At 39.0% G+C, this 26,415-nt stretch overlaps 1 pseudogene; it reads right to left on the bottom strand.

Annotated features, from left to right (window-relative positions):
- Window positions 1–528: 528 nt before the first annotated feature.
- LOC116659502 overlaps window positions 529–26,415 on the bottom strand; it is a 42,197-nt pseudogene continuing 16,310 nt past the window's right edge.

Raw genomic sequence — 26,415 nt, forward strand, 5'->3', positions numbered from 1 at the left:
GGGGTGCATGTGTCTTTTTGAATTAGACTTTTCTACAGAGGTAAAGATCTTAACTACCACTTTATTACCACCTTATAGAGATAAATTTATAGTTTTTTCCCTTTGTGTTATTTATTTTGGGATTTGTATACAAGAATTAGGCTAGCTCTGTAAAATGATTCACAAAACTTTTTTTTATGCCATGGAATACTTTGTATAAACTTAGGAATTATCTGTTTCTCGACTGTGCATACACAGTTGGTGGGAACAATTAATGGGTCTGATATCCTTCTTGCATATAATTTATTGACAGCCTTTTCCCCTCCTTGTATCTCCACCGATTATTTGTTTATTTAGGTTTCCTGCTTCTTTCCAAGGGAATTTTGACAATTTGTATTTTCTTGAAAATCAGACATTTCATCAAGACTCCATAGTATCCTGTTGTCAGTGACTTCCTCTGTATCTGTTATATCCCTGTCTCACTCTTAATTCCATCTGTCTTAACATCTTTCATTTTTCTTTAATGAATTAACTACAGGACTGTCAAATTTATTTATTTTGTGCTCCCTTTAACAGCAAGCACTTTCTCTTCTTGACAGGCAGTGGGCAGAGAACTGTTCTAATAGTTTCATCAAACACCATCTTGAGGCCCCCTCTGTGTGAGAGCTGGGCTTTCTAGGCACATAATTTTCAGCTTTGATATTATCTGTATCTAAAGCTTTTGGCTGTGAGATGGGAGTCAACTTCTCCTTTAGTTTCACAATCAGGTATTTATCATTCCTAAGATCACGTGTAGTTTCCACTGAAATGATGAGACTATTGGGAAAATGGGGTCACATTTCAGGACCCCACTTTGCGAATGATGTGAGACTAACAAAGGAAAAGCAAATTAAAAATATATCTATTTGTATGTAAATGAATTACTTTGCTGTACACCTGAACCTAACACAATATTGTAAATTATACTTCAATTAAAAAAAAAAAAAGAACCCATCTATTTGCAGATAGGGTAAGAGGTGTAGTCTGTTATAATCTTCTTGTCCAGCTTCTTATCCCATAAATCCAGATCCTCTGTTTTTCCACATACCAGGAAGTTATATTCTCCAGGAAGTTATTGGCATGTAACTGAACAGTTGCAAAATTTTACCTGTAGCTCTATCTTCCATCACCACACATCTGATGGCCTGCATCTGGGCCACTTGCTGGGTGGCTTGTGGCTGTGGCTAGGCACAGAGGCAAGAAGCAGTGGGTTCAGGGGTGCAAGAGCCTCTATCCACACCACCTCACCCTCTGCAGGCCAGAAGTTGAAGCCTAGCAACAGACACCACCCAAAGAGCCCTGGATCTTTGCAGCTCAGTGGGGATTCTTTAAGGCCAGAACATCTCACTTGCCTAAAAGAAACAAACTTACAATAATAGAAGTTAAGAGAGGTGGAAATGGTGATAGATTGTTTGGTCTGCAGTGGTTTATCCAGTGTGATACAAGTTACTGCAAGTAGTACAGCAAGACTTGCATCTAGAGTGGTTTTCATGAAATGGACTATGGATGTGTGTGCACCCAAGACAATGCTAGGGGCTCCATTTATAAACAACAATTTGAGTATCAGGCCGACCAGAGTACCTTTCTAAAAGAAAGATTCAGCACAAGGTAGTAGAAGGACTTAGAATTGTAGTCACAGGGCAGGGATTTGAATCCCACTTCTATCATGAATGAATTTCTGACTCTGCTAAGTGTTTCTTAGTCTTGTTGAACCTTAGTTGCAACATCTCTAAAATGGAAATAATAACACCTACCCACCAAGAGTGTTCTAAAGATATAAATCAATGAAATTAAATGGAAAAAAAAGGTAAAGTACCTTACAAACTGTAAAGTACCTTGAACACGAAAGTTATTCATACAACAAACATTTGTTAAGGGATTGCCATGCACATAAACTGTATTAAGGATTACAGCAATTTGCCAGATATTTCTTTAAATATCTCATACTATTTTAGCTTAACAGTTGAGAAGTTTCTGTGGGAAAGACTTTCTCTGAAATAACTCTATTTTATATAGTATTTTCCCTATACCGCATTAGCTGGATTCAAGAGATACATAATGATTTTAAAACATCAAGGAGCATGAAGATTTTCAACACTTGCTGTTTGCTTTTATTAATAAAAAGAGACCTGTGCCAAGGGTGTATGCTTCAGTGAGAAATAATGAGAGAAAATTGTTCATGGGCTTACTTGGTTAAGTGCAATTAGGCTAGCCTGTAATTTTTGTATTAAACTGCTTGGTAGTTGGGAACCAATATTTGGAGCTACTCATTAAATAAATTACCTAGATTAAGGAGTTTTCCCTGATTACAAACATAGGAGCAAGGTTGTCTTTTAAACCCGTGGTCTCTTAAAATAGAAGGTTGGCGAAAATGCAGCCCTAGACCTTGGCTGCACAGCCCACGGAAGCTGCTGATTGGGCCTGATAGCACATCAGGGGAAGGAATCAGTGGGGCCTAGAACTGGGGGTGCTCCTGCTGAACCTGCCCCTTCTAAATGTGCATGACCTTTGGCCGGCACATCAACCTCCCGAATCCAGTTTCTTTATCTGTAAAGAAGAGTAATAATGTCCATCTGGACTATTGTGCAGAAATGTGGTGGTGATCTGATTTAAGATGCAAGTTTCAGGAAAAGCTGATTCAAAGGGACTTGGTGAATTCTCAAATGTCAATGTATATAAAATCACCTGGGAATTTTGTTCAAATGCATATTCTGGTTCTGGAGGATCCACAGTGTGGTCCTGATTCTGTGTTTCTGACAAACTCCCAAGTGATGTTGATGCTTCTGCTCTAAATACCGATCACATTTTGAGTACCAAGAGCTTCAAAAATAAGGACAATTTTAGCCCATTAAACTGCACAGTCTGGGAATAAAGACTGGCCTCAGTTTAGGCTTGTTCCAGGTGCTCAATAAAATTATGAAAGTACTGGTTTCCTTTTGCTTTTCCAGTGTTCTGTAATGTCAGCTTCACCTTGAGGCTGGCTCTCCTTGTGGTTCCAGGGTGACTGTCTGCAGCTCCTGGGTTTTTGGTTCAGACATTCTTGGTTGTGGCCAGTATAAAACTATGTTTGGTGTTGCCAGCCAAAGCCAAAGCCCTAAGATTCTTCCTGACTATACAGATGAAATAAATTGAGTGGCTTAACCTAGGTGATAGGCTCCACTTGTGGAGCTGGAAGTGGAGTGAAATTCCCAGAACCAAATGGAAATCAGGTCTATGGAAAGGGGAAAACAGATACTGGGGAGACAACCAAAGAATGTCCTTTTTGGAGTGTTTATCAAATCTGTTTTCACAAGTGTGATATGTTAATACGAAATATCACAAACAGATAGTTCGCACATGTCCCCATCTGATTTAGGAATCTTCTTTGAGTTAGGAAATAACAGTTTTTGTCAATACTGAGTATGTTTTGGAGATCATGACAGTCTGTTAGGGATTCCCAAGATGTATTTTTATGTATTAGTTTTGATAAATTTAATGTGGCTTGTGACAACAGGAGTCATTAAGAAGGATTGCAGTGAATAATCTTTCTATAAAAAGATCAGAAAATCCACAGCACAGGAAAATGCTTTTAAGGTGTTTTGTAGTTTGTTTTTCAAATTTTCAAATTTAACCATAAATTTAACTCTGCCATCTGGCTTGACTTGGAGGAGACTAAGGGAAATATGAGAATACCAAGAAAGAACACAATAGGAATGGGGCTGCTCTCCCCAGGACAGAAGGAATGGCTTGATGATTAAGACAAAACAAATTGAATTTATGAGAATCGTTCACAGTTAGTGATGGTAAACTTCTTGCAAATTTTGCCATTCCTATGCCCCAAGCTTTCACAGTATTGTTCTATCTTTTACTACATGCTTGTCAACCAACCAGCATACAAAAACTGGGAACCGTTTGTGTCAGGTCCAGAATTTACCATGGAAAATGTGCCAGGGATGAAAGGAAGTTCTCCTTAGGAAATTCCTCTCCATAGATGGACTTGCCCCAGTGCCATAATGGCAATGATGTCACCATGCTGTCAAATAAACTCAAGATTGAGTCTGAGCAAGCAAGAATCCTAACCAGATTATTTCTCACCAGTGCCCAGAGCACTGAAATTTACTACAGGCTTTGGAACTTTGTGTACAGATAACTCAATAGACAGGACTCATGAGTTTACTCTATTGGGCAATGTCTGTGGGCATGATAGGGTTCGTCATGGTTGGGTATAGATGTGGCACCAACTGGATGAGGCTACGGATCTAGGTGTTGGCCTCTGCAAAGCCTAGTTATTTTATAGGTTGTGTGCAATTAATAATCTTACCCAAAGAGTTTTATCAAAATTGAGGGTAATCTTGGGAACCCACAACTTGCAGTTGGTGTCAGAAATGGGGGTGGTCTTGTAGGGTATCCACCTTTAGCTTTGCAATTGTCATCAGAAGTGGGATACCCTAGAATGACCCTCACTCACTGACAGGTGTGGTTTGGGAAGAGAAAAGATGAGCGGTCCGGGATGAATCTTTGATTTCTGCATGGCTCCCTGGTCACCCAATATATGGAACTGCAGTTGTCCTGAGATCGGTTATTAGAGGTGAAAGTTACCAGTGGAATTTAGAGATGGATCCACCTTCCAAGGAGTTAGCTCACTGGATACATAAGGAAGTGTAGAATAGTAAGAAATAAGCTAAACATATACTACATTGGCCATTATTGTTCATAATAGCTAAAATGAAAATACAGAGTGTTGGGGCAGATCCTGACTCTGAGGTAAGCTCAGATTTCAGCCAGCCTGAGCCATATTTCTAGCCTCAGGGCTGCTACCAAGGGGAGAATTATGCTGGGACAACAGATTATACCCCTAGGACCTCTGGTTACCAAGTAGGCTGGGGAAAGGGCAAAACCAAGGAACTAGTGAAACCAGGGGTTATAATGTGAAGGAGTTGTTTCATTTTTGCACTGGTATCACCAGCTTCCTGAAGAACCATTCCTAAAATGGGTTGTGAGTGACTTAGAGGTGGGATCTTTGGTTTTGGATGCTGTGGAGTAGAAGAGCATGTGTGGGTTAATACAGGACCCAGCTGACAATTAAAGATGGCTCTATGTAGTCCAGACACACAGCAAGTTGTTTCCAAAAGGACAGCTAGCCTGGTGGAATGGATAAAAGTAGCTGCAAATTGAGTTTATCCTGAAAACAGGGACTGTCCAACTTTCCCTTTAAATGTGAAGTGGCACATCCTAGATGAAACGGCTGAGATGCTTCGTATGTAAGCCATGCTGGGATTATCAGGCTATTCATCCACTGAATATATGCCTTACCCAGGGCATAGTAAATGCTGTGATTAAAGGCATCCCTTTGGACATGGCCACTCCATGTAACATTGCTGCTTTGATATCCAACCACAGTTTGAGAAGCCCTGTCAGATTTGTTGTTTCAGCTTCCCTTATGGATTTTATAGATGTTAGAAAAAATTAGAATGATTCACAGGCAAATGGGGAAAGGCAAAAGGAGGATTCAAGGGCGTTGACTCAGCAGAGTAGAAATCTTTAGATGGTTGTTGGAAAATGAGATGACTAAAGTGGACGTTGATGAGTCAAAACAAGTATCTTAATGTAGTACTTTTGGAGGTTGGCTGGACCAATGGGAGCCTCTACTGATTCCTGTTGTTTAAAGGGCCTAAACAAATCTTCCCTATTAACAGTGTGTGGAGGAATTTGAAAAGCTGGAAAGCAAAGATGACAATGAGAAACCTGACCTGGAATCACCATGGACAGTGGTCTAGCATAGTAATCACGATGGAAACTGACAGAGGAGCCAGGATCTTTTGGCTCAGCCCTGAGCTGAGCCATATGCACATATGTGGGTAAAGGGCTGGTGGGGTTAAAGGAGAGAGAATGTTCTAGGGCTTCTTAACATGGGATCCCAATGCACTATGATTCTCAAATCTATTGGGAAGTCCTAATAAGATCTATACTTGGATTGGGAGGACATGGAGATGCAATGGTTTGAAGTGAAAGTTTGGATTAAAATTGGAATGTGAAGTGGTTATTTTATGTGGTGTGATTGCATTTCCTTCGCCTGAATTGGGTAAAAATAAATGACAAATGAAGAGCAGGAGAAATGGTAGCTGAGGGTAAAGAAATGAATAAATGGGTTATGCAATGAGGGAACTCCCTCATTACCTTGGTGACTTGAAAGAGGCTCAGAGCAAGAGAATAATATTATCTCTTAGCTCACCTGTACCAGATGCTCAGAAAGGTGAAGCTACATGTTTGCCAAGACCACCCCAGCTTTGGGAACCTCACAGAGTCAAATAGAGATCTGCAAACCTGAGTGGCATCACTTTGGGAGACATATTGGTCATTCCATATGATGATGAACTAGACTGAAGTTTAATGAATGAGTAGGATTCCAGTAATGTGCCAACGTTTTTTGACTCTTATTTTTCAAGTTACATCTGCTACAAAGGATATCATTTGGGAAGGAATTTCTGGAAACTTCTCCCTAATGAGCAATTGGACCATGTGGAGTACAACTTCTAGCCAGTTGATCATTGTGTAACTATAAGCCTGGATGATCAAATGCTTAGAAAGATTCCTGGCTATAATGAACGAAACACGTGGTGGCATGCCCACTATGCCACAGCGTGCTGTGCGCAAATACATTTACTCTTGTTTTTGTGGGTGGAAAGCTATTAAAGAGAATAGGAAAAAACTTTGGGTTCCTGATGAGAGCAGAGTAACAGGCACCACGTGATGGGTCTGAATTCCCCTGGGAACAGCCCCACCTTGAGATGAGGAGGGTTATGGGAGGTCTTAGAAACCTCTCAGCCCTGCAGTTGGCATACTCAAACTAAATGACGTCTAGCTGTGACACCACTCATCTAACCCTAGAATGGAAGACCCAACATGTTGGGTACAAAACTCAGGCCATTAGTACACAGTGGCAACAACATGCGTGGCAGATTAAACAATTCTGGCCACGAGACAGAAAATGACTTTAGGGGAGAAAGTTCTGGTCTAGGTATCTTGGGACAAGCTGAATTCACTTTTAATGAGGAATAGCATTCAGAGGAAGAATACTTTACAATGAGCAGATGAAGGGGATTCTTTTCTAGCAGGAAGGAAAGGGAAGGGAGTGAGCCTGGAAAGATAATAAAAGCTTTAATGAAGTGGGTCAGGCAGACTCGACAAATAATGCTGGATAATGCTAGGATCCAGTGTTGATAAAAGACTCGTACCCTGACCCAGTAGGACCTCTTGACTATTTTAAGACAGATGGGGGCAAAAGTAGCCATATGGCAATGGCCCTCCATCCCAGCAGCTGAGGCTCAAGGGCACAGTTATGGGAATCATATGCTCTCCAAACCAGTGAAGTTCTCTGGAGGCATTTGTGATTTACATCGATGCACCATGTCTTCCCTCACCCCTAGGATAGATCAGAATAAGACATACCCTGTAGTACAGTTAGCAGAGAAAGGAATTATTCTGAATACCAACCATGTCCTGCCCAGGGCCATAACCACAATTATTACAGCTTTCCGTACATTCTCCTGATGAATTATTGAGCCTGAATATGGTCTTAGAAACCCCTCAACCCTGCAGTTGGTATCAGAAGTGAGGGCATTCTTCAGGGCTATACCCCCTAACTTCACAGGTGGATTTAAAAATTTTATTCCTATATCCATGAACACCATCCACTTTCAAATATGTCTCTGCTAGAAACATTATCCTTTAAATGGTTCCTTGGATGCCATTACAACTATGGTATAATCTGTAGTAAAGCACCATTAAGATGGTAATACAGATATATGTGTGAATTAAAAAGTGACTCTAAATGCTTAGTAACCAATTTACTTCACATTAATAATTCAGGTATTTTTATTTGTTTCTAAACAAAAAGCAAAGAGGACCCAGTCCACAGAGTAATTGTAATAGTGTGCATAATTTTTATTAAACCAAGATAAAATCTTTTATAGTTCTTGGCTTATGAAAGTCACTCAGATTCACTTCTTCTTTTTTATTTTTCCTATCAGTTTTCTTCTTTCTGAAATTTTCTCTTAAACTGATAGAAACTGACATACCCTTTCATCCTACATCTCATCCTGGGGCAAAAGGAGAAGATACCATTCAGTGTCCTGAAATACTAGTTCTTTTAATTGGAAATCAAGCCACCCCTAACTACAGTACTGTTTATTCTGTTCCACCTGTTTCAAGTAAATGCGGTAGAGTGATCAGAGATGAATCAAAAAGAAAGAAAATGGCAAGACATGCTGCTACACAAATAATTTTAAAGACCCTTGAACTGCAGATTTTGAAAACTTTCATACTTGACAATGCTGGGTATCTGTGATTCACAAAGTGCTTTACAAAACAGTTTTCTTGGGCCCCATTTTGTAACTGGCAAAAAACAAAATAAAACAACACTTCACCCTACCCCTCAAATACAGCAAAACCAGGGGCAGGGCAATAGTAAGAGCTTACTCAGAGTCACAGAGGAAATCATGAAGAGTGCCAGATTCAGAACCAGTCCCCCGGGCAGCATTTTCCTGTTCCTTCATTTTTGCTGCCTTGATATTGGATTTCAGTTGCAGTTATTTAACTTACAGGCTGACCATACATTCAGAATGTCACAGGCACTTTGCTACAGATCCAGTGCTTTCTCCCTTAACTCTCCTTTCACTGATTTCACTCCATCAGCACTCGAAAGAAGACAAAATCACTTGTTGATGATTTGTGGGCAAAAGGATTGCTTATTTTAACTAGAACTTTTAAAAGTATAGACAAGTTTGAGTAACATTTCTATTTCAAGAAGCAATATTTTCTAACTTGTTGATCCCCAATTTTTACCTAAGTGGTATTGCAATAAAATGATTTATAATATAAAATAACTATATAATAAATATGAAATAAATATAAAATAAAATAATTTTAAAATGCACACAATTAAAATTGGTATTTTTGACACCTAGAATCCTTACAGAAACATAAAAAAATTGAATATTGCAAATTATATAATCCTCAAAAATCCTTTCAGAAATGGATTTCAGAATACCATTTTTACATTCATGTAGCTGGTGATTTATTTTTTTTCCTGGAAGGAAATCCCATATGTAAAATAACTGGTGCTGCATGCTTACAGCTTTGATATTTGTATCTGGCAAGCATATACTACTGAGTGCTGTGTGAAGACTCAGTCCCCACCCCATTTTCTCTAGTGGCACACCTGAACAAATGCTATTTACATGTCTATTCGTCTCCTTGTAGCACGAACACATCAACACATCCTATGCTTACCAAGGGCACTTCAGTTCTTTTCACATTAGCTCATGAATATCAGGAAGATTTACTCAATGCCAGTGAGATTCTCAAATCTCCCGATTGTACTAAATAATAAACAGTTTATTCACATATTTGGGTTAATTTTTTCTTTTTGATAATCATCAAAATGAAAAGACAAAATTAGCAAACTCAAACTCTTACAGAAAAACCAGGGACAGCAAAGATTATGTCACTTCGTCCCCAGGATCTAAAGACCTGGCTTGAGAATCACTCTTTTAAAGATGCATGCACAGGTACATTTTGATTTAATAATACTTGATCTACTAATAATTTTCATCATGAGGTAATTTAAATATTTCACTGGGTTGTTATAAGAATTAATGAAATAGTGTATGTGAAATTACTTTGCAAGTTATGAAGCGTTTGCAAGTACATAGTTAAGTTTTTCTACCTTTTTCATTTCCTTCTTCCTCAAAGACTGTTGTAAGACCCTCTGAATTTTACTGATATATTACTCTTTAAAATTTTTGTTGCTTTGGTCTTTTGTGTTAGTGTCTTGATCAGCTGTCTTCCATTACTTCAGGGGCAAGCTTCATCTGACTGATTACCACATTGACAGATAGACCTCACTGATACACCCTTCATGATTTCCTGGATGTTTGACAAAGTGTTTGACACACAGTGATTCAAAAAGGGGACTTCCTGAAAACTTCCTTTTAGAGCCCTAGAGTTTTAATTTATTCCACAGAATCTGATAATTGTGCTACATATAAAGAAATACATGTGGCAGCATGTAGTACTCTGCACTATATGTGTAGGGGACAGAAATGCTTCATAACAATATCTGCAAATTGTACTTATAGGAGAAGGGAAAAGGAACCAACTTCCAGGATGTGTTCTGCATCAGACACTTAATAGGCACTACCTATATTGTTGGCATGATTTCCTCATTGGGCAGGGAAGAAACTGAGATTCAGAAAAGTTCAGTAACTTGCCCCAAAACACAGAAGGAACTGAAGCAAGATTTGACCCCAGGTTATAATTTCCAAGTCTGTATTATTTCCCTGGTAACTGCCTATGGAAGAGTGAGTGAGAATGCAAGGAATGTAAAACAGGGTCTAGGGCAGAGCTGCCCAGGCTGGTGTTTGCCAAATCACTTGTGGCCTCAAATCCATGTTTCCAAAAGCAACATGTACTACCACCTACATCCTTGCCTTCTTTAGTTATATCTAGTTTCCCTCCATCATCAGCACTGTCTTAAGTGGTAGCTTCTTCCTAATTTGTCTTGAAGACTTGCTCTAACACTGGTTTTCTCTCTAGAACTGAGCTGGAGTTGGACTCTTGAGTCATTGAAATTGAGCCCAGGTGTGAGATATAATTTGGCTCCCATGAACCGGCTTGCGTGGCCTTGACAGCACAGCAACAACACAAATGCTAACATTTACTGAGTGATTATGACGAGTCAGGCACTGTTCTAACTGCCCTTTAAGTATTGATTTATTTAATCCTCACAACAGTCCTTTTTGGTACCTATTAATGCCATTTTACAGATGAGAAAACTGAGGCACAGAAAGACCCAGCAACTTGCACAAGTTCATATAGCTGTAATGCGACCACAGCAGACTACGATCCATTACATCCCCAATGCCATGTGCCGCCTTTCTGAGCAAACTTGGGTGACTTGCTACAACCATGGATTCCTCTGTGTGTGCTGTGCTTACATGAGCTCTTGCCTCAGGTTGCAAGGTGCTTGGTCTGGGACTCAAGTGTTCCACTCTCCACGCAGCCCCTGTGGTATAGAGCAGTTCTGCGCAAACAGGATGTGTTTAGTGAACAGGGTTGACTTTTTCTGCATGAAACACTGATGTCCAGGTGCCTACTTGTGAAAGCAGGGGGAGGTAGCCCATTCTTAATGGCATATTAATGCCTCAGGGTACTTACATCAAAAGTGCAACCAGACTTCAACATTGAATACCACTATGGGCTCACCACAACTAGTTTGCAAGATTCAGCCTCCACTCACCCATGCTGATGAGCTGCTGTGATTACCGATTTCCTCTTCCGGGAGAAGTTTCTAGACAGCATCCAGTAGAGGAGGCCACACATCTTTGCTCCAGGACATACATTCTAGCTGAGATGAGCAATGAGCTCCTCCTACCTCATTCTTCAGTTTAGAGCAAGTTGAATATATTCAACAGTTCCTCCCAGGCACTAATTCTCACCAACCTGTGTGAATTTGAGGGTATTTTGAATCCCTTCCCCATACAATGCCTGGCATGTAGGCAAGTAATAAGCTCTTTTAGGCCTGGATGAATGTCCTAGGTCCCACAGATGCAGAATCTTTTCCAAATTTCCCAGACATGCTTCTACCCACAGTCTCTGCAGGTTTCTTTCTGGCTAGTGCACCTGCTGCACAACCGTGTCTGAATGCTAGAAGGATGGTGGTAAAGACGGGAGACTGAAGGTCTGGTTCTTCAATTTTCTGTATCCATTTCAATTCCTGATTCCACTAAGGGACAAGAGAGCCCCAGTAGTGACCACTGTTGGGCATCTTGCCTGCCCACTAGGCCTCACCTCAGAGATTTGATTTGACTTAGGGAAATAAAAACAAGTGACATTTTTTTTGCACCTGAGCATTATGTTTCAAATTCATACTGGTTGCAGGTATTTATTGATTTTACTTTGTTTGTTTATAAAAATTTCAAAAACTCACTTTGTAAAATTTGGAAAGTACAAAAAAACATAAAGAAAAAACAAAAATTGCCTGTAAACTCACCATTTGGAAATAACTACTCTTATTTAATATCTTTCTGAGTTTAAACTATATAATAGTTACATAAGTGAGATTGTATTGTGAATAGTCTGTCCTATTTTGCATTTAACACTTACAGGTATTTTCTCATGTAATACAAATTCTTCATAATGATCATTTAAATGCTGTATGATATTCTATTTTATGGAAGTGCTTTAGTTGATTGAACTAATTCTTTGTTTTTAGAAAGTTAGATTGTTTCTAGTTTTTTTTTTTGCTTTGTTAAACACTATTATAACAATTATCCTCATATAAATTTGTGTTCCCTTTTTATTCCCTAAGAAAGTATACCTAGAAGCTATTCTCTCTCTTAAATTACTTCTAGTGCAGTATTTCCTTTTATTTTTTAAAAACTCATCCTGCATTTTCTTAAACCCACTTTAAATCCAAAAATATTTCTTCAAAGAACCTTCATTCCTTCATAACATTTCCTCCTCATCAGTCACTCCCAAAGACCCTCATTTTGGGTCATTGAGGACTGTCCATGTAGCATATTAGCAAGATTAGTAAAACTCCCCTTCAGTCATTTAAAGAGTTTCCTTAAGCTGCAGCCAGACTGATACTCTCAAAATTAATCCAAAATTAAGCTTCTGTTGACTGGTTTTGATGCTGTTTCCACATCTGGCCATCCCTGACTCTTGCTGACCTCACCAGGGTCTACTATTTATTTTGCTCAAAACTGCCTTTAGCGAAACTGTAAAGGAGTGGGAGGCTGTGGCCCTAGAAGTAATAGCAAGATGGTACTTCATCATAATGTTCTAACCAGTAGTTGCTTTTCCCTTTTTCCTGGAGCTGTGTGTGTGTGTGTGTGTGTGTACGCACACACACACACACATTTGTGTTTTATGTGTACATGTGTTTGCAGACACTGGTAGAAAGGAGTTTCCCATAGGTGTTTTAGTTACCAGAGTCTCTAGCTATCTGAGGCAGTACCAGACAATGCCTAATGCTAGGTATCTAAGAGCATAATGGATCCTCACTACAGAACCAGCATGGATACACCCTACCCTAAAATTCTATCCTAGTCTGCTGTTCCATTCTTAGTGCTAAATTTATGATTTTCCTGAAAGTTGCAAGTTCGATTTGCAATGAATTAAAAAATACTACTCCAGGGTATTATGGCCATAACAAAGGAAAGTCTCCCACCCCGACCCCCGACCCTGGCCCTGCCCTCCAGGCTGCTCTGTGATAGAAATAGTGGCTTGTCAAGGACAATTGTGCATGGAAGATGTGTCTGTCCATCCTTGTCAGGCTCAGCCTGCCTCAGACCAGGCCCTGCTTCCCATAGTCAGAGTCAATGGTGCATTTTCCTCACTTCTGAGGAAAAGTAACAAGCACTTTGGTTTTAGGAATCAGATCAAGAGTGACTCTCTTTGAAGCTTTCACAAAGCCGGCAAGAATTTCACACCATTTTGAGTGCTGCAGGTGAAGAATTTAACAGCTGGTGGGAGTGCAAATTAGAGCCAATTATAATTTGATTGACCTGCCTTGACAATAAAACTGTCTTCCTTAATTTAAAACGCCTAGCAGGATCCTCTCTGCCCTGATAAGGTGGTGATTTCAAACGAAGAGCAGCTCAAGCTAGGAAATTCTTTAACAATGCTGTGACAGTAATAAAGATTTATTTATATAGCCCTCCTTTTTTTTCCTCTTGGACTGAAACGACAGTGTTCAAACTGAGGGATAGTACATCTTGTACAGAAGCGACAAAGGACTGGGCTTGGCAGAAACGGCTCTTGAGGATGGTGGCAGCAGAAATAGAAAACCCATATCAATTTTGGGCAGCAGTGAAGGAGGGGGAAGTGTCTCGGTTCGCAAGTGTGATGCCCGTTGCCATAATGTTTATGAAGAAACCAAATGTAGGATTGAAAAGCATATTCTTTAAAACCGCTTAAGGGGGCATAATGTTTTCTTTCTGTTTGATTTTGGAAGCTAATTTATTAAACAGGTCAAAGAAGGCTTTGAACTCCAGCTCAGACTCACTCTGAGCTGAGGTTCATACTAGCTTGGGTTTGCTGCACTAGCTAAGCCTTATAAGGAAAGAAATGGGTTGCTCTGCATTTTTTCTTTGCCTTGAGTCGGACTCTGGGTCATTTTCATTGACCTCTAACCCTGATGCAGTGATCTCATGCCCCAGGCTTCCCGTTCTTGAAAGGCGGTGCTCCAAGGAGCCAACCTGGGTCACTACCAAGCACAGACTGAATGATCTACCCTGCAATCCTACCTTTACCAGTTTGGGCTTACTTGGGGCTCACTTGGTCTTGGGCACATCACCCTTTTGGTCTTGGTTTTTTTAATCTACAAAATGGAAATAATAAAACCTCCCTCGTAGGGCATTGTGGTGATTATTGAGTTACAACAAAGATTTCTCCTTGACCACATTCCAGCCAGACTCCTCTAAGTCCTCTTCTGTACTCTGCCTTGACCTTGGCCTTTAAAGACTTGAACAAACACTAATATAGTTTCTAACAGCTTAATGCTGACCCCTAGGGTGACACTAGCCTCCATGAAAGTATCTGCCTGAGAAAACTCAAGGCTACCCAAAGAATTTACTGTTTGTTCAACCAGCATGTGAAGCTGGGGCCCCTGTCTCCCAGCCTCTGTGGGAGGGTAGGAGCCTGACTATGATGAACACCAGTTTTAGCAAACCTGGGTGGGTTGGGACAAAACCCCCCTTCATGCTTTTTGTAATTTTCATCCTCCCTTCAAAACACTCAGTTGTTTCTGTACAAATCAGTTCAAATGAGCTGAATTCAGTTCACCCTGGACTCTTTTCCCAGTTGCAATAGTATATTACTGATTGAAGTTGGTCCTTACCACGTTAACTAGTGTCCTGCCTTGTGGCTCTTTGACAGATACCATATACGGAATGTCTCGGTGTGATGTCTTGCCCAAGCGGCCCCAGGAAATGGGAATAGTTCTACCCGTTAGGACCTGCTGCTTCTTCTCTCCACCACGGAGGCTGCCCAGACTTATTGCTTTTATCTCTGTTCTTGCTGCCAGTGAAACTTTGCAATGAGGGCAGGAGGTAATTTGGGGCATAAGGAGGGCTATTCTTGATATTGGACTTAGAATGAATTTCGCTAAGTGACAGAGTTCTTCCTGCTGTGGAGGTTCTTATAATACTAATATGATCAGGGACCCATTGTCTGTTAAACATACCTTTATGATTGGCTTAGAAATTTAATTTTTTATCATAGAGTTTACATAAAAGTAAACAAAAATGTTAGGGAAATAGCTGTAACAAAGGCCATGAGCTTTACATCATAGCAAAAGGCGTGGAAACTTTCAGTTTTTGGATGCACTGTATCAGTATTGGTACAAGCCGAATTGTACTGCCTTCAATTTTATGACAAGTAAAGTTGTCAAAGGGAACAGAAGCTTGAGTTCCAAACAATCAACTAATACACAAACTTTTGGCTTATGATATTGTAAGCTGTATACTGCATGTAACTGAGCCTCATCTTAATGGCCACGAACCATCAGGAAGCTTCTATTTAAGGAGGATGGATAAAGTGCCTGGGCTTTGTGACAGTGTTATGTCTCCACTTTTAAGATTAATTCTGGATGAGGATTGGGGTTTCTGGAAATTCAGGCTTTATAAAATGAGAGCTTTCTTCTATTATTATTAATGTGGCTTCCAGGGTCACTTTCTACTAAAAAAAATTAAGTACTAATAAAGATCTATGTGGTGATGGTTGTTTGTATCCTTGTACACATCCATGAAACTGAAATTTCTTGTGGGTAACACATCTGATTAAAAAAAAAATTACCTATAGGAATATTAAATGGCAGGTGAGGATCCTAGTAACCAGGTCCTGGAGTGCCGCCAACCCCCAAGCAATGAAAGGATGATTTCAGCAAGCAGGCTTGACTGCGCTGGACCTGTGCAGATGATGGAGGGAGCAGGATGCTCCAGCAGCTGCTGTCTCGTGAGCTGAGACGGGGCATGCACAAGGTGGGCAGACAGATGCCATAATGACCCACTAAAGAATAACCACGTGCAATACAACATAGCTGTGAAATGTGGGGAAACAATGGCAGCAGATGGACAAAAACCTGGCTCACAGCAGGCAGGGAGAGGCAGCTCATTTATAGCAAAAAGCTCAGGGACGAACAGGAATCCAGTCCTATACCAAGCCTGAAAGTAGCAACAGGCCCTGTAAGCAGCATTCATCCTTTTCAAATATTTATTGACTGTTTGCTATGTACCACCCTGGGCTAGGTGCTATAGGAGCACAGGGATGAACACAGGCTTACTGACTTCAAAGAGTTTAGAGTCATGTGGACATGCAGTGGGCTTCTGCTTATATGATACCATTTGTGAATTAGGTGACTGATACCACTGACATTTAACATTCTTCAAAATCTGTTTATTCTTTTCCTAGCTCTTAGATGGCATGACTTCAAATCCAAAGGAGATGGAGTTTTACAGGAGTAGTGGTTGCAAGCAAGATTTGATAAGCCACATGTCCAGCAAGTTTGTGCTGGGATTGTCTGATAGCTTAGATTATTCATGAAACTATTCTTCAGTTTATAGTCACATTGCACAGGGTCACCTCCCTATGAATACACTGCAGGGAGGATGACCAGCCCTTATTGAATTTTAGCTTTATCCAAAAAGGTATCTGTGCAAGAAGGGGTATTGTAGTTTCCAAATACAAAGGACAGTTCCATTCTGTGTGTGTGCATCTGTACACACACACACACACACACACACACACACACACATTCTTGGTTGTCTTGTATTCTTTGGTTCCTGGATAAATATTCTCTATCACCATCAACATCACTGAGTTGGCAACTAAAAACAACTAAAAAAAAAAAAAATCCTTTCTTGGCAATTGAGTACTTTTAATTACCAGAAGGGAAGCTGTTTTCATTGTTTATAATGGGCATTAAAGAGAAGGGATTAAAGTGCAATGTGAGCTTTGCTTAAATAGGGAAAAATCTTGCATTCCAGCTAGAATAGTTTGCAAGAGGTTATGCTATGAAATTGTTGCCCCCCTTGTGCTTTTCCACACTAGAATAGACTAACATGTCTTGAAATAGTTTGGCTTTGACCTGCAGAGAGTGGTACAGAGATGACAGCCTATGAATCAATTATTAAAATAGGTGAACTTTGGCATCTTCTAGTTTGGTGGATTTAGTCTTGACTTTATCACCACGTCATCACCAGTTTTATCATCCTCCGAAAAAGCAAAAATAATGTTGTGGAGTCTATAAGGCATACACATAGAGCTTTATAGCCACATCCTAGAATACATATGAACCATCTGCCGTGAATGCCTTAACCGTAGGTATTGTCTATGTAAAAATAAGAGAGAAACTTGTAATCAAGAATAATTTCTAATTATGAACAATTTAAATATAAAATAATAGAATGTGTCTAATACCTTTATCTTACATAAAGCCGGACAGAAATAACCAAGATGATTTTTGAATTTATCCTTATCATATAAATTTGACAATATCTAAGGTTGAATATAGAGCATCAGGAAATCTTGTACTCTGTAGGTAGGAATGTACAACCATTTGGGAGAGCAATTTGGAAATACCTAAAGAAAGCTGAAGATATGTATACCTTATAAATTTAATCAGTTCACTCTTTGACAGGTGTTATCCATTTTAAATTATAGTTATATGAGTGGAAGTGAATTTGTACAGCTGTGCAGCCATCACCCCAATCCTGTTTTAAAACATTTCCGTCACCCTGGAAGTTCCCTTTTGGTTGTGTGCAGTCAGTATCTGCTTCCACCCCACCAGGCGCATGCAACCGTTGATCTTCTTTCTGTTACTATAGTTTTCCTTTTCTAGACGTGATGTATATAAGTGCAATTATATAATATATAGGTTTTTTTTTTTACCCTCCTATCTGGCTTCTTTTAATTAGCACAATGTTTTGAGGACTATCTATGTTGTTGCATGTTATCAATAGTTTGTTCCTTTTAAATGCTAAATAGTATTACATTGTATGGATAACCATATTGCATAAATCCATTTACCAGTTGACAACAGTTTGGATGGTTTCTAATTCCTGGCTATTACGAATAACACTGGTATGAACAGTCTTTGTCTAGACATGTTTTCATTTCTCTTTGGTAGATATCTTAGGGTGAAATTGCTGGGTCATACAGTAAGTATATGTTTAACTTTTTAATAAGCTGCTAAACTGTTTCTCAAAGAGACTGTCCCATTTTATATTCCCACCAATAACATATGCAGTTTTCAGTTTCTCTGCTTCCCTGTCAGCACTTGGTAGTGTCAGTCTGTCTGATACCAGCCATTTTTATAGTCATTTTACAGAGATATATCATTGCTTTTAACTTGTATTTTCTAAATGACTTACTGATTTTTGAGCATTTTTAACATGTGCTTATTTGCCATTCTATATATCTTTGGAGAAGTATCTTTTCAAATCTTTTGTGATTTAAATTTTTAAAAATCTTACTATGGTCTTGGAAGGGTAATTTGTATATTCTGAATAGAAATTGTTTATGAGATGCATGCTTCACAAACATTCTCTCCCAGTCTGTGGCCTCTATTAATTTTTTAATGGTGTTTTTGAAGAGCAACATTTTTATATTTGCTGAAGTCCAATGATCAATTTTTCCTTTTCTAAATGGTGTATTTGGAGTCACATCTAAAAAATATTTGCTCACTCTAAGTCACACAATAATTTTCTCCTAAAAATTATATAGTTTTAGTTCAGTCTTATATTTGGGGCTATCATTTTGAGTTAATTTTGTGTTTGGTGAGAGATAAGGGTCAGGCTGGGTTTTTAAAACATTGATAATGATCTATCTAATTGCTATTGATCCAATATCAATAAAATATATGAATAACCAATATAATTTTTAGAAAATGTTATTATTCCTCCATTAGATTTCCTTAGCACTTACTTTGAAAATCAATTGACCATATATGTTTTGATTTCTTTCTGAACTCTTTGTTCTCTTTCATTTATCTATGTCTATCCTTATCCCTATACCACATTGTCTTGATTAATGTAGATTTACAGAAACTTTTGAAATCAGTTAATGTAAATTCTAACAGATTTGCCCTTCATTTGTTTTTCAAAATTGTTTTGGATGTTGTAGGTCCTTTGTTATTTCCATATAAATTTTATATCAATTTTTAAATTTCTATAAAAACGCTTGCTGGGGTTTTAATAGGAATTGTGTTGAATCTAAAGATTAATTTGGGGTGACGTGCCGTCTTAACAAGTTGAGTCTTTCAATACATGGATGTGGTATATCTCTCCATTTACTTAGGCATCCTTTAAGTCTTGAATTTTTTTTTGTTAGATTTATTTCTAAGCATTTTGTTATTGGTGATGTTTTCATGAATGAAATTATTTTCTTAATTTAATTTTTAATCAGTTAGTGCTAGTATATGAAAATGCCCTGGATTAATTTTTGCATATTGATCTTATAACCTATGACATTACTAAAGTTGCTTATTAATTCTAGTAGCTTTTTTTGACTATTCCTTAGTGTTTTATGCATGTAAGATTTTGTATAAAGACAATTTTACTTCTTCCTTTGTAATCTGAATGCCTTTTATTTATTTTTCTTGCCTTATTCCACAGTGTTGAATAGAAGTGGTATGAGCAGACATCCTTGCCTTACTCCTGTTCTTAGGGGGTTAACATTCAGTCTTTTATCACTAAGTATGACATTAGTTGTAAGTTTTTTGTAGATTTTTAAAATCAAGATGAGAAAATTCCCCATTATTCCTAATTGTGTGAGAATTTTTATCACTAACATGTGCTGTATCTTATCAAGTGATTATTGTACATCTGTTGAGATATTTTCTCTCATGAGTCCATTTTAGTAATTTGTGTCTTTATAGGAATCTTTGATTTATCACAATCTCAAGTTAATACTGATTTAATTTGAACAAAATATAGCAACTTTGCACTAGTAGAGCTTCATTTCCTCATCCCTTCTTAGTGCTATTGCCATGTATATTATAAGCCTATCTTATAGGTATAATTGTATTATAATTACAGTAGTGTAATCACTGCCTTAAGCAAACTTGTATTTTATACAAGAAGAAAAGAGAAGAAAAATATATACAATATTTGATCTTTTATATTTACCCAGATATTTACTTTTTCTAATACTCTTCATTCCTTCCCATATGTCCCAGTTACCATCTGATATCATTTCCCTTCAGCTTGAAAGACTTACACTTTAGTATTTTTTTTGTACCACGGGTCTGTTATCAAAGAATTTTGTCAGTTTCTGCTTATCTGGAAGTATCTTTATTTCAACTTATTTTTGAAGAATATTTTTATTGAATATATAATTCCTTGTTGACACATTTTCCTTTCATTTGAAATTTGAATTTATTTTGAATTTATTTCATTGCATTCTGCCTTCCATTGTTGCTGATAAGCAGTTATCAATTGTGTCGTTACTATTTTGTACCTGGTGAATCATTTTCTTTTGCTGCTGTGAAGATTTTCTCTTTATTTTTGGCTTTCAGCAGTTTGAAAATGATGTATCCGTATGTGGTTCTCTTTGTGCTTATTTTATTTGATGCCTGTTGAACTTCTTGGATCTGTAAGTGAATGCTTTTTCACCAAGTTTTGGAAGACTTCAGTTTCTTGAAATTTTTTTATCTTTTACGTCTCTCTCCTCTTTTACTGAGACTCCCATTTCACACATGTTGAAATGGGTGACATTACCTGGAAAGTCTCTGAAGATGTGTTGATTTTTTTTTCAATTTTTTTCCTTCTCTGTTCCTCAGATTCAGTAATTTCTATTAATTTACCTTTAACCATACTCTTTCTTTTGTCATTTCAAGTCTGCTGTTGATCTTATCTAGTGAATTTTTTTTTTAATTTTAGTTACACACTTCTAGAATTTTCATTTCATCTTTTATATAACATTTTGTTTCTCTGTAAAAATTCCTTATTAGTTGACTAACTTAGCATATTTTTCTTTAACTTCTGAACACAGATTTCTTTAATTCTTTGAACATAATTCATAATAGCTATGTGAAGTCTTGTTTGCTAAATCCAACATATCAGTTAACTCAGGGTCTGTTTCTGACGACTTCTTTCCACCCCTAAACACAGGCTGCACTTTTTTGTCTCTTTACATGTCTAGTGATTGTCTAGTTATTTTAGCTGAATACTGGACATTTTATTTACTATATCACAGTAACTCTAGATTCAGTTTTATTTTTCAGTGTTGTTACATAGATTGATTAATTGATTGATTGATTAAATGCTTAATAATTGCCTGGACTTACACTGTAGAGTTTGTTTTTCTCATAGTGTGCAACTGCTGATGTCTCTGACTATTTATTTTTCCTATTTTTATTTTTTAGCCTGGTTCACTGGAGGCTGGGGGTTGGAGGATGTCATTTCTCCTTCTGTTTGTTTAGTGATCAGTCAACAATTAGGGCTCAAGTTTTGTTCAAACACGTGGAACTCATTAGATTTCCACCCTCGAGGTGCCTCCCATTGAATTACATGTGACTGAGGAGCACACTCAAATCTGCAGCCAGTTCTCAAGGCTCCCTTGGTTTTTACATTTCCCAAGGGTCCTTAGGATCTCCTCCACATGTGTGTAGTTTGTCCCTTGGCCAGGAATGTGAGGAGGAGAGCTTATCTTAGTCCTTTTATGATGCTCTAAATTCCAGTGTCTCTCTATTAAATTTCTGGCTGGCTGGCTGCTCACCTTAAACTGGGAAACACACCATTGGTCTAGAAAAGCTACAGGTTTTTATAGTCTATCCCAAACTAAATCTGCCCTTTTTAGCTGTGAATTACATGGGTGTTTGCCCTCCCTCCCCCACCTCTGCTTCAAGGCAAATCAGCCTTTGATAGCAAAGTTGACTTTTTTTGCAGCTAGCCAAGTTGGTGTGGCTATAATTCTTGCCAACTGAGCTGGGGGAGGGGAGAATGGGAGTAGCCCCAGGAAGAGGGCACAGACTCACCATTCTTACCTATAGCTGTATCATTTTGTGTGTTTCAGAATAAATGTTTCTTAGTTTATTTTCTGACTTTGGTAGGTGTCCACATGCTGAGACAATTTTTAAAGACCACTTTGTCCATTTCTGTACTTATTTTCTGTGAAAGGAAATCACCTAACCCCTTCATGTAGCCATTACTGGAAGATCAAGTTTGTTTTCATAACAGATTTGTTAGAGAGCAGCATTCAATAAATATGTGCCAAGCATGGTTTATTGAGAAGCAGACTGTGCTGGAGAGTCTTCAGAGAGTGCTGAACGCTGCATCTCAGGATGCCAGGTTATTCTGGGAGCCCCATAAATGTTTGTTGAATAAAAAAATGATCTAAAGCACCAACATTTTCTTTGCTTTAAGGAGAGAGAAGTTGGAGAGTACTAACCCAAAAATTCCTTTGAAGGTTTGTTTCAATAGTAAATGTATTGATTTACTTGAGGCATTGTATTAGATTGTGCTAAGATAATGAAAAACCCTTTCTCTTCTACATCGTAAGAAGCCTATTTCAGAGGTACAAAACCACTTGCTTTTCATCTCAATTTAAAGGAAAAAAACAAGCAGAGACCACAACATAGGTAACCTTTTCCTGTAATGGCTCAAACCCCTTTCTAGTTCAGACTTCTGCACAAGCTTGTTAGGTTTGGTGATGTTCAGAGAACATGTCTACAGGATGTTTAATTATCAAATGCTTCCATTTAGGTAATAAAAATTTCCAAGTCTGAAGGAAGCCAATTTCATCCAGGTATTTCTGAACTATTTGGAGTTTATTATTCTCTTTAGAAGATTCATTTAATCTGAAACTAGATATCAGAGGTCTCAGAGTGGCAGCCTGAATCCACCCACAAACTTTTTTTTTTTTTAGGTCCAAATAGTGCTCTAACAGTATCTCTTACTACATATTAAAAATCAGAGATTTCATGTAGCAGTGCAGATTTTCTAATTTGAAGACCTCACAATACAGCCTCATTCCCCCAAGACAGCCATCAGCTGCAGCCCCTTCAGAAGTGCATGAGCTCTGCTCTCTAGTTTGCCTCGGTCCTGGCCTTGCTCAGCCAGATTTCCTCTTCATTTGATGACCCTGCCCCTGTAGACATCTGATTTCATAACTTTTGGGATTGTGGCCTCAAAGACTGGGCTGCTACTAGGCAGACATGCTGGTATCAGTGGAGGGTTATGTTGTATGTATTTATCATAAAAGAACTTGGGTCAGGTAGAAAGCATTTGAACCCAGGGTAGAGAAGAATTTTGTAGCCAGAGTATATACCATGACATAAATTAAAATCGAATTGAGATGATATAAATGCCATTCATTCATTCACTCACTTATTTACAGAATATTTATGGACTGAGTGGGTCTGGTTCAACATTGTCTCCCTCTAAGACCAGATTGGTTCCTAATGTATAATAAGCATAATATAATAAATGTTCCATACATAATAAGTGTCCTGTATGTATTCTATGAATAAATGAACAAGTGAATGAATCACATTAATTTTATTTCATATCCCTGGAAAATGAGTAACTTACTTCCTTAGTTTCTCCCCTCCCAGCAATCCTCAAATTTCAATTTTAATTGATTTAAAATTGGTATCTAGTGGTATTAATAAATACTTTCATGCTTCATTAATGAAAAAAAGGAAGGGGAACAAAAACCTCCCGAAATAATCTATACCTATAATTGGGACTGAGCAGTCTATGTCTCATAAGGCAGAAAAACCCAAATTGGTGGAATCAGGTAGCTTATTAATATAGAGAAGACTGTGCAGCCTTCCATTTCTACGTGAAACTGGGGGGAGTAATATCAGAAACCAGACTGGACTCTTTCCTTGAGAAGCATGTTAATACTTTAGTAACTGAGACTAGAGACCATGCAAAATACAAACCAACCTCAAACTGACTAGGTTTACAAGCCAAATTGGTAAGATCTGTAAATACCAAGGAAAATAATTAGATTTTACATTTAAGATTATATTCCTTTCTCTGCTCATGGTGTAAAGATAATGTGGTCAGAAGCTCATAGTATATACCCATGCTCTGGTAACTCCGCTCTGGGAGGCAAGACTCTCCTGAGAGAGGGAGGGAGGGAGAGAGAGGGAGAGAGAGAGAGGATTGGGAACACTTCATAGAAAAGTCTGGGACTCTGCCACCCAGCTCCCAGCCCTGGGAGGGTCCATGGCAGATGTTTGGAAAGAGGCAGCTTGCTGGTCCCTCAGCGGCATCCTTATAAAGTCAGCTCTGGTAAGTGATATTCTTGATACTTGAAGTTTTGCCAGAAGTTAGAATATTGCTTTTCTCTTAAATCTACACATGCTGCTCAGAAGCCACTGGGTTTCTATTTGGAATTACAGACATCCCAGCAACAATTTCCAAACAACATGTAACATGTATTATCCATCCAACCACGTGTAGATATTTGGACTTAAGGGGACAATGGCGCGTCATTGCATCAGGAATCAGGAGGCCTAGGGCCCAGTTGTATCTTTGATTCTGTATGACTTTAGCAAAGGGACTTAACTTCACTGAAGCACTTCTCTTCATGGCAGGACCCCCCTACCCCCAACTGCTGCTATCTCCATGGATCCCAGAGGAAAGTAATTCTAGAGCTGCAAGACTCACAGTCTCCTGGCCAGGGTGTTAGACTCCAACCTGTGTAAGAGATCCTGGTCTTTTAACAGAACTAGACATGTCCTCAAGTAGAGAATACTGTTGCAGAATTTTAAAAAATGAATTGGAAAGCCATTTGTAATTTGCAGTAAGAAAAGGCTTGTAAAGTAAGTCACAATGCAAGAGTCTAAAATGAATAAGGCTGCCGATTGCTGACTATGAATATCTGAATACGGTGCTACTTTCTAATTGCTTCACACTTGCAACAGAGAGAAATAAAATTGTGAGAGTGTGAAGTGTATAAAGGATTCTACCGCTCTCTCGGGGCTCAGAGACCCACAGATTGGAGAAAGTAAGTAAGTGCCTTTCTGACCATTGAATTCCTCACTCTTATTGCAAGTTAGAAAGCTCTAAGGAGGAATTTAATGAGACCAGTATGAGCCTCGGAAAAGGGAACCGAAACCGCTGGGGAGACAGCGCCACCTAGTGTCCACATAAAGACTCCTTGGCGATCGTCTTTGCGGTAATTGGCCCCAGTTAACTTCTATGAAGTAGGGCAAAGAAAATAAATCCATCAAAGCTCACTGAGTAACAGAGAGAAGTGCCAGCTGAAAGCATTTTTGACTCTTGATGCCTTCAAAAGCCAGGGAACTTAATCCTTGCCTTATGTTTCTTTCTTCGTGCCCAAAAGCCAGCCAAGCTCGTCACTAAACCAAGGGAGGTGAAGCAGGTCACTAAGTTTACAGTGTAGTTGGTAACTGGTTTTCATTTTTTCTCTGCATCCTGGCAGCAGGAGATAGGCAGCTTGTTATAACTTAGAGGGGGCTCCTGGAAAGCTGCTTGCTGGGTGTATTTCTGTAGGCGTGGGCTCGCTGGGAATATTATTACCTCATGGAGTCACGGATTTAATAGCATTTCTTCCACTTCATTCAGCACAGCACTGAGTTACAGTGACTCCGGCTTCAGCACATTACAGACACACATTGTTCCCCATAGCATCACATCTTCAGGGTCCCATGTGGATCCCAGCCACGCTGCCTGCTGTCCGCACCACATGCGCCCCAGTCTCACACTTCCAGGTTTCTGGCCAGAGTGTCCTCGACTCCTTCCCCACCGAGCTGGTGTGCACCTCTCTCCCCACTCTTGCCCTCCCTTTCCTTCTACTCCCTCTGTGCTGTTGTAGTTACTGTCATTTTGGAGCACCTATCACATTCCAGACACTGTGCCTGGCGCTTCACACAAAATTTGTCATTTGAGGTGTTTCTGTGTCTATCTGGTGGGTTAGGAGACTGTGGCTCCGAGTGAATTGAGAGAGGAGTGATCTGCTTTCCCCGCTACTGCTTCTAGTCTTCAGACATTTCTTCCACATGGAGGGAACTTCACCCCAATAACGCTCCTGCTGACTCTTTATGCCCCTCTCTTAATCCTCCCAGAAGCGGAGATGAGTGATTTAATCTGATGGTGGGCTTGGAGGGAGAATGGCATTTCTGTAGTCCACGACCTATTCCCCTTTCCCCCGGGGGCAAGGCTGCCTGTGAGAGCATGAATTCTGGTTTGTTTCCCATTCTGTACATTTCATGGGGCTGATTCTGCCCTTGAGCTGCAAGTCTGTGCAGTCTTGGGGTTCAGCAGAAGGAAAGCCCACTTGCCTACAGATAGAAAGCACAACCACTACTCCTAACTGTAGGTGAAGTTTTCACCTCCCACCCCTCTTGGTTCAGAACCTTGATATGTTCTTTATTGG

Source organism: Camelus ferus, chromosome 24, assembly GCF_009834535.1.
Source record: "Camelus ferus isolate YT-003-E chromosome 24, BCGSAC_Cfer_1.0, whole genome shotgun sequence".
NCBI classification, from domain to species: domain Eukaryota; kingdom Metazoa; phylum Chordata; class Mammalia; order Artiodactyla; family Camelidae; genus Camelus; species Camelus ferus.